Genomic DNA, 14053 nt, shown 5'->3' on the forward strand with positions numbered 1-14053 from the left:
GGTTCAGTGACAGCCCTTTCGTCAATGTGATTGCCTCCCATTTTAAAAGGAGGACTGAAATTACTCCTTTCTATTTAATTTTAAGACCATAATAAGGTCAAGGTGACTTGAAAAAGAATTATTTAACTCTAGTTTAGTTTCTATAAAGGAATCCACAGAATTAGATTCAGATTCATTCGCCCCCCTCCCCTTCCTCCTTCTGTCCTTCCCCTCACCCTCTCTCCTTGTCCTGCCCTCCCTCCTTCCCCGCCCCCTCCCTAGCTCTCACTCTCACTCTCTTCCTTTTCATACTTTTTATTGTGTGGATACAACCCAAATCTGGGATTCTTGCTTTTGACTTCACATTATGTAGAAAGAGCTAAGAGGCATTTATAAAATCCTGAGACAACATGTCAGCTTTCTAGAGGGGGTGGTCAGGGCAAGGCAGAGAATTGCACTTTCTTTACAATAGAAATTAACAGACTCATCATCCCAACAGGCTTCCAAAATATTTCCCCCCTTGGTTTTTATCTTATTTTTCTTAAAAGATTTTATTTATTTATTTGACAGATTTTATTTATTTATTTGACAGACAGAGACAGCGAGAGAGGGAACACAAGCAGGGGGAGTGGGAGAAGCAGGATTCCCGCTGAGCAGGGAGCCCTATGCGGAGCTCCATCCCAGGACCCTGGGACCATGACCTGAGCTGAAGGCAGACGCTTAATGACTGAGCCACCCAGGCTCCCCGCCCCCCCAAACTGCCTTGGGTTTTATCTGATGCTTTAAATCCCTCTCTAGTGTCCAGGTTCCCAAACATCACTCGCTGGCTGCACTCATCTTACTCCAGCTGTCTCTCCACCACTTCTGCTCCTTGGCCTGTAATCACCGTCACCGTCACACCTGCCTGTGCCCTCCACCCACCAAGGGCCCACGAGTCTGTGCATCCCAGCTGTAGCCACAGCTTCTGCCTCTAGTCCCGCCTCTAGGCAGCCTGGGTCCCAAAGTCTACTATTTGGGTCATTCTCTTGCCAGTCACCTCCACGTCCTTCTCCTCTCACCTTTCCCTCCCAACCAATGCTGTAAAACCTCAGTGCTGCTTAATGCGACGCTTCCACCCTCCTTGTCAGGACCTTAGAGCTCTTGGAGAAAAAGCTGTACCTGTGATGACTGATGCCACTATGAATTCAGTATCTCTAACCTAAGCTAGAACCCTCTCCATTTCAGATATTTAAAATCTCTTCAAGTGATTTCTGTCCTTTCTTTTCCTCCTCTTCATTTCTTTTTAAATACAGATTTTATGTAGGTATCTATGCTTACAATTGAAACTGTGGCAGTTAAAAATTCACAAGCTTGCCCGTGAGCTTTTTATATATAACCAGAAAAAGTTTTGGCCTTCACTTCCACATTGTTCTGCTGTGCTTTATCCAAATGTATCTTTAGGAACCAGCTGCTGTCCTGATTTACACAAATTCGCTCACCCACAATTTTACTTGGAAGACCCAAGTCTTGAAGAATTGCATCATGGAACATTTTGTCTTTTCTTTTTATGTCTTTTAAATATGAGGTAGAATTCTTCCCTGAGCAATAGTGACAATGTGCTTCCCACTTAACGCTTCTCCAATTCATGTACTAGCTGCATTTGGATCTTCTGGAAAGATTTCACATGAGGAATGGAAACAGGATTGTAACATCTCTCTGACCACTACTAACTTTAATTTTCTTGGCTGCTGGGATAGTTAGCTCTCTTAGCTGAACTCTGGAATTTACTTCCAAGTCCAGGAGAATCTGAGAAATTCCAGACACAACTCATCTGGCTTTTTGCCAAGCCTTCAAAATCACTGGACTTGAATTAAACGTGAACTTCTGGCTGAGCACTCTGGGAAGAGGTCAAAGTCTTAGGAGAACTCAGTCTCTCTCACTGATAGAGGGAAGAATCACTCGGGAATATCCTGCAGTCCCCTCAACTTGCAAAGCTTTGTCTTGAATTCATACTTTGGTATTTGCCATGTCCTCTCCCTAAACTGCTCTTTTCTTCTACTTTCATTTCCTCTCTTCTGAGCCTTTCTCCTGATGAATCCTATTTTTATGTAAAGTAACAAGCTCTTTTTCCCCTGAACTCACATTTCCATTTCATGTCCAACAGGCAAATTATCTAAATTTAATGTTTTATGTTCAAAAAACTTTTATTGATCACTCTCTCATACTTATTTGCAAACAGTAAGTAAATAAGTAAATAAATAAATAGTATTTTAATGTACCTTAAAAAATAATTTCATAGGTTCTAAGTGACCACAGGTTATAAGTGTTAAAAAGTTTTTCTGGACCGAGTTATCATTATAATTATCCATTATAGTATACAACTGGTCAAAATGATATAAATACTGTTACATTTTGATAAATATTTCAAATGGAAAAAGTAAAATTTATTGGAACTAATTTCTTAACGACATAAAAGGGCTCTTGCTTTTAACTTTAAATTCATGCAGCTAGTTATGAATATTAATCATGTCTAGAATGAGGCAGAATTCACCAAAAATTCTCTTTCTGGTTTTAAAGATTAAGCATGATAAATCTTGTTCTTGTACATACGGAGATTTGAATGGAAAGACTTTTGTTAAACAAGTGTCTTTCAGCTCTTTGACTTCCTTATGAATTATACGCAAACAAACAACAACAACAACACACACACACACGCACACACACACACACACATTGACCTGGCATGTCTGACGCAGGATACAAGGGCCTCAAGCCCTATCCTTTCCCATATTTGACGAAGGTTTGGATGTGTATTGGGTTTTTTTTTGTTGTTGTTGTTTATTTTGTTCTGATATTAAGGTAACCAAAATAAAGAAGATAGTTTTTTTTTTTTTTTACAGATTTTATTTATTATTTGAGACAGAGAGAATGAGAGACAGAGAGCATGAGAGGGAGGAGGGTCAGAGGGAGAAGCAGACTCCCCGCCGAGCAGGGAGCCCGATGCGGGACTCGATCCCGGGACTCCAGGATCATGACCTGAGCCAAAGGCAGTTGCTTAACCAACTGAGCCACCCAGGCGCCCGAAGATACAGTTTTATACAAAAAAATTATCTTTAATATTCTATATGCCACGGATTCAGTTAGCCCTCCTTCAATTTTGTTGAAAGCAACTCATTGAAAACATCTGATTTGTAAAAGGATTTCTTAGTCAACAGAATCTTTCACTTTCTTGGGCCAGAAACCATCATTTTTGAATTGTTCCTTTGATGTCCTAGACGTAGGTTCTGCTACCTGAAGGTGATATGCCCTAGTAAGCCTTTTTTAGAGACTGGCTGCTGAGAGGAGGTAGGCAGAAGAGGAAAACCAGGGAGGAAGATCAGTTTCAGAGCAGATGACATACAAGCTGCTGAGAGTCTAGAAGTTGTTATCTCAAACACTCTCTGAACCATTATACCCTTAGGAAGAACATCAACCCAGAGAAGTGGGAGAATCCTAGTAGAAAGACTGTTGTTGTCCATATACCCTAGTCTGCCTCCATAGTTCCCTTTGTCACTCTATTATGATAAACAATCATTTATCATAATTATGTTTGCGTCTTCACCAAAAGTTACATTCCTTAAGGAAAGTGCCCGAGTTTTTCGCTTCACTTTGCCAAGTATGGCACATAGGAAGTGTTTAATTAATGTTTGTAGGATGAATGTAATTAATGAAAGAGTGAATAAAAAAAATTACCAAGAAACTAACCTACTTGGTTTACTTCCTGCTTTGTGCCTTCCTTAAATAAAAATTCCTTCTGGATAAAAAAATCTTATTAATTGTCTAACTTCATTATAAATTAGTTACTTCTTTACTTGCTGAGAGCAGCTGGTGAGCTTAAAACAAAGACAAAGAAGACAATGGGACCTATATGGGGGAAACCGTGCAAAGAGGAAGATGAAAGATATAGCAAATGTTATACTTGGGCCTTAAGCACACCCTGTAGTTGGGGGAAGTATAATGGCTAAGGGATTATTAGCACTTTAGGGTAATGGAGTCAGAGAAACAGGAAACCTTGAATTCAGTATTTCTGAGGTGTGGCAGAAAGATAGGAAGCCCCAATGAAAAGGTTAAAAAAAAAAAAAGATACTTATGCACAAATTGAAGGCAGCTTCATACCTGAAACTGCAAATTCACTGCAGTAAAATCCATCCCTTTCCCTGCCTGAGTTTATTCTCATATAGCTCCAAGGCTGATCTCGGGCTGATAAGGTCTTGGTTGGATTTCCATTCCAGAAGAATGGAGTAGAGGACCTTGTAAAATTAACGTTCTTCTGCTGCTCTGAAGATAAGTGCTTGGCTGACCCCAGAGTGCAAAGCTGACTATAAAGTTCACCTTCTTTCCATATCCCAATGTTGAAAGAAGGCTGAAATGGTGAATAATTCATCTGGCTGTGATAAGCAATGTGGCCTTGTTGGTAAGGGCTTTGTGATACTATCACCATCCATTCTCTGCATAGAAACCTATCAAAGGGTCTTACTTTATGTCTATTCCACTTAGAAAGTAAACAAAAGAAATTAACAGAAGTCAAAGTGCAAAGGTTCAATGAGAGTTACTTGGGTCGTTTTTTAAAGTCTGATATTATTTCATTTGGAATATTTATTATATCTCACATGCAAGTCTCTCTGTATGGAATTTCCTTATTTCCATCAGTTAGGGAGTCAGTTAAAATACCATGATTTATTGTGGGTAGGGAAACCTACCATCAGGAAGCCTTTCCACACAGGTACATTGACCTTCAGTATACAAGAAATTTTGAAATTTCTATTTCCAAAATTTCTTCAATCTCGTTTGTAGGAGTCCCCCCTTTTCTTTCAGGAGTATATGTGCCCTTGTTCCTATCATCACTAAGAGACTTAGAGCAGTTTATCAGAAAATTAAAAACTATAACTAATCAAAATATCTATCCTCGCCCCCACCCGCAAGCAACATATTTGGACCAAAGGGAATCAGGAAAGACTAAGTACATCCAGGGGAGTGAATTTAGTTGTTATTGCAATAAATGAAAGATAGCCTAGAAACTGATATATGAGTTACCTTTTCAAAAACCATTTATATTTAACAGGAATTAAAGCCATAAATTAAACTAAGAAAAGAATTCTGATATTTAAATTTCTGCATTTAAATAGGAACATTATTTGTGTTTTAGAAGGATTTTATAGTGAACATAAAAATAATCAATACATTTTTACTATCGGTTGATAAAGCTGGACTTTCTGGATCATTCATTCATTCACACGACAGGTATTATGAGCCTAGTTTGTGCAAAGCACCATGAGAATAAAGATAAATAAGACATGTTCCCTGTCCATAGGTCAGGGGCACAAGCAAGGTATTGAAATTAAAAAATATGGTGTTGTAATGTGGTGGTGTACAAAGATAATTGAGGAATACTGGGATATTTAGACCAGCCTGGATATGCCAAGAAAAGCTTTACTAAAGTTGTTACATATAAGTGTGTATAAGTAATAGGTAGGTAGAAATGCATTCCAAACAAAAATAACATTCTGTTTTAAGACAATGAGGAGCAATATATTATAGGAAGTACACATTTCATCTTTGTAGACGTGCAAAGTTAAAAAAAGAAGGCCATAAACTGGGTTAGTCAGGTAGGTGGAATATATGACTAATATGCTGTACACATAATTGAATTTTAATTTGTAGGTAACGGGAAGCCGTGGGGACCATGAGCAGAAATGTGGCCCGGGTACTCACCCCCATCCCTTTCAGGTAATCCTTGCTCTATATAATGAGTACTTATAGGGTTTCCCTTCCTTTAGCCTTTCTGTGTCCTTTCTGGGCTCATCTCAAAATTTATCAAGGAAGTCCTTGGAATGTATACAAATGTATTCATTTTGTATTTGAATAAGCCCACCAGTATGATTGTGTGGAACACACAGGATTCCTTGAGTTCATGATAGAACTTTATAGATACAAAAAGAGTTCTTATGGATATTTAAGAAATGGAGCAAAAATAATTTTTCTAAATAGGAAAACAGTCACAAAGAAGAGAATGGAAATGCACCAAATTTAAGCCTGGTTATTTCGTAGTTTTGAAAAACATAATTATAGATAATAACTTTTCTGATTTTTGTGTTCTTCCTGAATCAGAGTCCCTCTCTTAGTTAATATATTTTAATAAAAGTCTATAAATATTTAGAAACATTGACCAGAATTCTTAAAGGATAACTTACAGCTATGCCATTCTGAATCCATTTGGTGCTCTTAAAAAGATTTCTTGTCCATCTCCTGGCTTGTGTCTACAAGTCTTTCCTGTCTATGTGAACTCAACTTTGAATGTTTCTATCTTATTTTTGCCACTCATACGTACCATTCCTCTGACTTCTACCTGGTCTTAACTGTCACCCTATCTTCCCTGCTATCCCACCATTATTGTTCATTTCCGCCTCTGAGTCTCTTCCTTTCTATCTACCCCATAGTGTGAATCCTTCTTTCCTTGAAAGCCATTAAGAGTTAATCATTTCAGAGGTACAGGCATCTAATTTAAATCTTAAGGTGTCTGGAAATATCCCAATAATTATAATCTCATCTTTTTTAGTGGTTTAGAAAAGTATTGCTTTATGATTTCCTGACTGGAATGCTTATATCACTAAGAACAGGTTATAGAAAACAACAACAACAACTCAAATTGACTTAAACAATAAAGAGGATTTATGGTCCCCTACATATATGAAGGCCATAAGGCTGGCTTCAGAATTTGTTTGATTCAGTAGCTAAAGATGCCTAGGAGCCAGTTTCTTCTAGTCCTGTTGCTCTGTCTTCTGTAATGTCAGGTTTATTTCCATAATGGCGGACTGGCTGTAGTCATTTCAAACTTTTGTATCTCTACACCAAACTGTCTAGCAGAGGGAATGACTAGCTTTGAAAAACAATTGGTCTTTTGCTAGAGCCATAGATCTTGTCTCATCAGAGTACTTGAGTCCAAAGATCTTTGTCTCCCAAGCAAAAGGTTTCAAAGTCCTGCCCATCTCTGAGGCCCTTACTTTAAAAGCATCTGTATCATGCACGGCCTTTGCTGTTAGGTGATTCACAATGACAGATTCAACGGAGAGATGCTGGTAGGCTGCATCTTCTAAGGAGTTCACCTGTCATCTTTGTAGTCATAGAATACCAATAGGAAATGCTTGGAAAGGTCTTTGTATTAAGCTTGGATGGTGCCATATTATGTTAGGTCATTTACGGCCTGACTTCTTTACGCAGACCTTAGCTGGAAGAAGAGAACTGGGCTTTTCTAGTCCTTCTGGACATTAGATGTCTAGACTTTGAGCCACTTGGTTCAGTCTGCAGGCAGAGAAGTTTGCTGATCAATTCCTACTCACCACATTGATGATGGAGGGCATTCCCCTCCCTAAATAGTAAGATGGCAAAACACATGACACTAGACAGATGAAATTGATGGTAGTTTATTAGTCACATATGCCCACAGTTTGGGAGAAGAGGACACTGCCTGCCACGCAAGGCCACACAGGGGTTGCAATTGAGAGCAGAGAGAATCATAAGGGTCTGTGGAAGGCAGGCTTTGTAATAACAAGAGGGTGAGGTGCCCCCTGGTACCCTAGCCCTGGGAGGATATGATTGGCTTCACTGGATAATTTTGAGGGCTGGCAGGGAGGTGAAACCCATTAGATTGAGGACTGTGTGGGGTGCAGCTGGCCCAACTGATAGTGCAAGTAGCTTAGTGGGAAGCCTTTCCCACTGAGTGGGGGGCATATCTGACTAGGGCAGGGGAGCTCATATTTAGGCCTTAGGGACCCTGTGAGGATCAAAGATGTCAAGGCAGCTTTTGAAATTTTAGATCTTACAATACAAGAGGTTTCCTGTTAACAATGATGTATTTTCCTTTTTTACTGCTTTCAACAGGGCCAGTATCCGGCTAAGCTTGTACCTTTGTTTCTTTCTGAAGCTAGCAAGTATTCCAATATACTGCTTCTTTTTCCTAGGCTAGGGCTGTGCTTGATAAATACATGGTCTAACTTTCAATATACAAAAGTTGAGGTTCAAATACCATTTTACTATCAAATAATAAGTATTTCAAATTCTCCAGCCTGGAATATTGAGGCCTTCTCTCTCCTATACCATATATTCTGTGGTTAGCCGGTTTGATGTTTTGGGGCTGGAAATTTGCAATATTTTATATTTTACGTTTAAAAAAATTTTTTTAAAGACTTTATTTCTTTATTTTAGAGAGACAGAGAGAGAGAAAGAGTGAGAGAGAGAGAGAGAGAACGGGGGAGGAGCAGAGGGAGAGGGACAAGCAGACTCCCGCTGAGTGCAGAGCTGATGGGGGGTGGAAAAGGGGGGGCTTGATCCCATGACCCTGAGATCACGACCTGAGCTGAAATCAAGAGTCAGACACTTAACCAACTGAGACACCCAGGCACCCCTCAGATTGTTACTTTTTTTTTTTTTTATTGAGATTCCTGGTTTCAAGGAACAGAAATCAACTCTAACAAGTTCATGCAGAAAAGATACGAGTAACTTATAGAATCAAAGGGAATGCTGGAAAACCATGTTCACAAAAGTTGGCAAAAACTAAAGTAGTCTAGACAGTAACCCTGTAGGCATGTAATGGCACAGGAAGAGTTTTTGATCTTGATCCTGTTGGACTCCCCATGCCGCCAATGTAGTGACAAGCCCACTAATAACGGGACTTGTGCTAAACTCTCAACTCTGCTGTTGTCACCAGACTCCTGAAGCCATCATTGTAAAAATTTTCCAGTTGTCAAAGCCTTTTCTCTTGGGATTTATTGGTGCATGTGCAAAGAGAATAAACCCTAAGTGTGTAGCTCAATGAATTTTTTCAAATATATTTGCCTTGTAACTAGGACTCATATCAAGATGAAGATTCTCAGCACACTAGAAACCTCCTTCAATACTCACTCTTTCTTCATTATGATTTTGCTTTCCATTTTTATTGCTCTAGATTAGCTTTTGTTTTTCCTGTTCTTGAACTTCATATAAATGAGATCATATGTATGCACTCTTCTGTGTTTGGCTTATTTTTACTAATATTATTTTTGAGATTTAAACATGTTGTATGTATCATTTGTTAGTCATTTTTCCTTGCTTTATATTATTTCATTATATTAATACATCCCACGATATTCATTCTTCTATTGATGCCCCTTTGTTCTGCTACCCCAGTTTCTGTTTTTAATTATTCTGAATGGAACTGCTATGGACTTTATTTACATGTCTTTTGGCATGCATTTACACTTATTTCTGTTGAGTATATAGCTTGAAGTAAATTTCTGGATCACAGGTTATACAGATGTTTAGTGCTATTGATAACTACCAATAGTTTTCGAAAATTATTGTACCGATTTGTACCTATCAGTCTGTATGAGTGCTCCAGGTGCTCTAGATCCTTTTCAAAACTTGATATTGTCAGATTGTTTTTTTTTTTATAACCATTGTGTTAAGTGTGTACTAGTATCTCGTTTTAGTTTTAATTTGCATTTCTCTGATGGGTTATGATGTGTAACACTTTTTCATATATTTTTGTAAAATTTTTATTTGTGTCTGTTGCCTAATTTCATTGCATTGTCTTTCTTCTTTTGATTCACAGGAGTTTTAAAACACATTTTGTATAGTAGTCTTTTGACAGATATAGGCAGTACAAGTGTCTTCTCCTATTGTGCATTTTTAATCTCTTAAGAATTTTTTTAATCACTAGACATTTTTAAATTTAGTGTGGTTCAACTTATCAACTTTATTCTTGTGTTAGGTTCTTTGGTGTAAAGCTTAAAAAAATGAATTTGCTTACCACAAGGTCAGGAAGATTATTATCCAATATTACTGTATTGTTTTTATTATCTTTTAGCTTGCTATCAGTGATCTATTTGGAATTTAGTTTTGTAAAGGCTGTAAGCAAGGGGATCTAGGTTGATTGTTTTCATATGCAGATATCCAGTTGATCCTGTAATATTTGTAGAAATAAACAAGCAAAGACTATTCAGAGGTTGCTATAGCAAGTGAGTGAGTCAGCCACCTCACTTACATTTGGCAGGGACTCAAAGGCAGGCAGAAGAGAGGCAAAGCTTTATAGTGGAAAAAGGGGAAGGACTGAAGCCTTGATTAGAAGCTATCAGTATGGAGAAGCTGGAGACAAGAAAACAAGAAATGGTGATCAGTTAGAAGAGCATATCTGGCTTTTTCCAGTTGTTCCTAAGTTGGAAGCAGAGGCCAACTTTGGGAAGCTGTCAGTTATTGATCAAGTTCTGGCCATTTTGGGCCCATTACCGCAGGGTTGTGGTTTGACTTCCTGGACATTTTGCTGCAGAGGGTGGTTTGATTTCCAGGCTGGGTGCTTTTTAGGTTGTGGGTTAGAGTTCTATTTTTATATATAGTTTGATCATTGTTCAGTTTGCATATTCAATCTCTTATATTTTTTAAAATGTCATCCAATTCTCTGCATTCCAGTAGCATCTATAAAATAAATTAAGTGACTCTATGCATGTGCTTCTGGAGTCTTTACTGTGTTCCATTAGGCTATGTGATTCTCTTTGAACTAATACCAGGCTACCTTAATAATTCTTGATATCTGGTTAGCGAACATTCTCCAGCTTTTTTCCCTCAAGATTGTCTTTTGTATTCTTGATATTTTGCATTTTCACATGAAATTTAGAAATTGTTTGTTGATTTTCCTGAAAACAACCTGCTGGAAACATGAACAGCATAGCTTTAATTAAAGCTCAATTATGAGACACAATATATATTGAGTCTACCAGTCCAATATGGTATATCCTTCCTATCATTCAGTTCTTCACTTATTTTCTTAGTAATAGTTTATTTTTATTCCTAGGTACTTGATGATTTTGGTGTATTGTAAATACTATCTCAAAAATATGTTCTTTCCTAATTGCTCAATTTACTCATTACATCTAATAGTTTATCTGTAGGATAGATAGATAGATGATAGATAGATAGATAGATACCTGCTTGTCTTCTCAGGTACTGGTTAGGTGTGATAAAATCCTTATGTTTGTGTTGCATTTGTCTGTTCTCCTTTTAGTTCTGTAAATTTTCTGCTTTTGATATTCTGAAGTGGGCTTCTGCTTCTCCTCAAGATATGGGAAGCTTTAAAAAAAAATCACTCCTATCCTAATAATGAATAAAATCCAGATAAACTACAAAATTATATTTTTTCTGAAGCTCATCAGAGTCATGAGGTGGCACGTAACCTAATCATATAAAATATTAAGAGAAAGAAGTCTCTCCACATATAGGTGGGATGTGTGATCTATCCCACTTAACGGCACATTATGAGGGAAGGAGGGCTCCTTGCAGGCTACAAAACAAGCAGATAAGAATCAGCTAAAAAGTTAAAGAACTTTTAGTGGCCAAGTATGGCTTAGCAAGTCAGTGTTAAGTATTGCTGGGGGTGCCTGAACAAAGGAAAATCCACAATCGCTTGCAAGATCTTTCCCAGGGGTTTCCACCATAGGCTCAGGAGCAAGCCTGGTGCAGAGCCCAGTATTGAGTTAAGTCCCAACAGCAGTGCAGGAACTAGTGGTGGTGTTGAGGAGAGGCACATGAAATATCTGCGGGCTTCCAGACCTTGCTTTCCCGGGAGGGGAAGCTTCAGGCCCACCCATAAGCAAGGGACGCAAAAGTCCCTAGTTCCGGGAGCACACACAGGAGTGCCACTGGTAGGTCATAGAAAACTCTCCATCCCAGAGGCACAGGTAAGATGCTGCTCCTGTTATTATGGCTGGTGTGCGGTCGCTGGTGCAGGGGTAGGGAGAAGAGGGGCAACAGCACGCAAGACTCACCAGGTTCAAAGCAGTTTGGCTGCCAGGGAGGTGAGGCAGGTAGGCTGTAAAAGTCCTATCCCAAAGTGGGTGCGTAGGGCCTTCCTAAAACCCAAGCGGGATCAGAATGACCCAGAAGCCCCTTGATAGGTCAGCAGCCAGCCAGCATCTAGACCAGGGGTCCGATGGGAGTATGCAGATGTGTGGTGAGAGCTGCACGATGGGAGGCATTTTCACCAAGATTCCCTCATACATATTGGGAGACTGAGCGTCCAAAAAACAGATCTTCATTGACTATAAAGCTGTTTCCATCTTTTTTTTTTTTTTTTAATCTGGAAAATGCCAGCACTAGTGTGTTTCCCTTCTGAAGTCTTCTGCTTTATCTACCGCAAGAAGACTGTCTTCCTTTTGCACTCTGGTGGATGGACCTCCCTTGCAGCTCTGTTATCTTTGAGCTGGTTCTGATAATTGCATCTCAAAGGCAGGTACTGCACATCTTTTATCTTTTAACAACTTTCTATAGTAACTACCATATATTGTTATTATTTGTCATCTATTTTTCAGTGTATATATGAACGAGCAAATCCATGGTTGTTTAACTCTTGGCAATTTTCTTAATGTTCTCAGTTTCAGATTTACAAATGTGTAATACCCATAACCCTATTTTTTAATATCCCAGGTAATAATAGTTCTCATATTCCTGTGGGTCTTCATTCCAGCATGTGGAGTCCTGATTTTAAGTCTCTTCTCCCCAACCCAGTGTCTCTGTTTGACCACTGTGAATCCTCTGAGGTCCTGAGGGAACTAGTGTGTTAATCTGGATTTCCCAGTGTCCAACCTGACACCTTCTTTCATCAGGGGTGAGTAGGTATTTAGTACAGAACTGCCTAAGCAAATCAGATGTGGTCAGTGCTTCCCTGGATAAAAACTAAAACAGTAAAACTCACCAATTCTTTAAAAACCCATAGCACTCATTTTTTCACATGTAGCATTGGTACCTAAGCTCATGTAGAGCTGTTTAGCCAGATTAAAATCAAATTTCATAAGCTTTAATCTAGGTGAGAGTGCAGTTAGGAAAAAAAGTCACATCACAAAATAATATTTTCTCACAAGGGTCTATATTCCAGAACGGACTGTCCCAGGGATTCCTTATCAAGACAACAGAGTTGTCCCTGGGTGTGTGAAGGTAGATGAGTTTGAGAATGCTGTGCATTTAGCTGTGGGTGTGTGTGTTTAGGGGTGTATGTTTCTCTTCCTCCTTGGTTAAAACAGAAATTCTCTTAGGGTTCATGTGAAGCCGATCGCAGTTTGATTCATAAAGAAAAATATATGACATGCTACTTAAAAAAACACATCTTAGTAAAAAAATTATATTCCTCAGAAAGTATTTCTGACTCCATTCCATCCCCCACAGTATAGGCCTTTTACTCTCCTGGGATAGTTGGGTTGAGTATAATAAGAAATTTGCATTTGTTTCTAATTATTGTCCTGATGCTGCTTCCAGTGCTGGAGTTGCTCCAATGCTGGAGTCCTCTGCTCTTTAGGAAGACTAACAAGCAAAACATTAAGCAAAGAGACTTCCATTGCCAACTGCTTTGCATCACTGATCCTTCCCTTTGAGATAGAACATCCACATAATTATTCCTTTCAGTCTGCATTTTCAACTCTGCACCCAGCCTTTGCCTTTTCCAGAAACCCTCCCATGAAGGACTTATGCAGGACTGTTCGGGTTATGTCCCTCAAAATCTTAACTCTCCATCATTCTACTTTGTCTTTGTCCTTAACATCTGACACTATGATGCTATCTTCAGCTTAAAAACAAAACAAAACAAACAAAAAACCAAAAACAAACCAAAATAAAACTGGAGACTGGAGCAGGCAACCCATTGCTCATTAAGTAAATCCAAAACATACTCTCCATGGCAGTTCTACAAATAGAATGATTGCAGTTGTTCCCCCCAACCTCTTTCAGACCAAAGCTTTTACATTATTTAGTTTCCTTTGCATACCACTCTTTTTATTTTATTTTATTTTTTTGGTTTCTGTGTATGACTTTGAAGATCTATACTTCTTCCAACATTCAAGGTCTTTGGGCCTCTTACCTGTTCACAAAGCTATGCTATTGGAATTAATATTAACCATCAAAGCTTGCTGAATTCCATTGACAATAGTCATTGTGTAGTTAGCTTTGTTTAAATGCTTATTGCCCACATTGTCTTTTGGTTTTCAGTGGCCTTCTATCTGTGTGACCAAAGAAGCTATCTGATTAAAAACCTAACTGTTCT

The 14053-nt window shown here is 38.7% G+C and overlaps 1 pseudogene; it reads right to left on the reverse strand.

The window, feature by feature from the left end:
- Nucleotides 1-1292: 1292 nt before the first annotated feature.
- LOC123853245 (small ribosomal subunit protein eS7-like) lies at nt 1293-4438 on the reverse strand (annotated as a pseudogene).
- Nucleotides 4439-14053: the final 9615 nt, after the last annotated feature.

The sequence above is a fragment of the Mirounga angustirostris genome, unplaced genomic scaffold (genome assembly GCF_029215605.1).
Source record: "Mirounga angustirostris isolate CCGP_5_RB_7025 unplaced genomic scaffold, mMirAng1.0.hap1 SCAF_14, whole genome shotgun sequence".
In the NCBI taxonomy this organism is placed as follows: Eukaryota; Metazoa; Chordata; class Mammalia; order Carnivora; family Phocidae; genus Mirounga; species Mirounga angustirostris.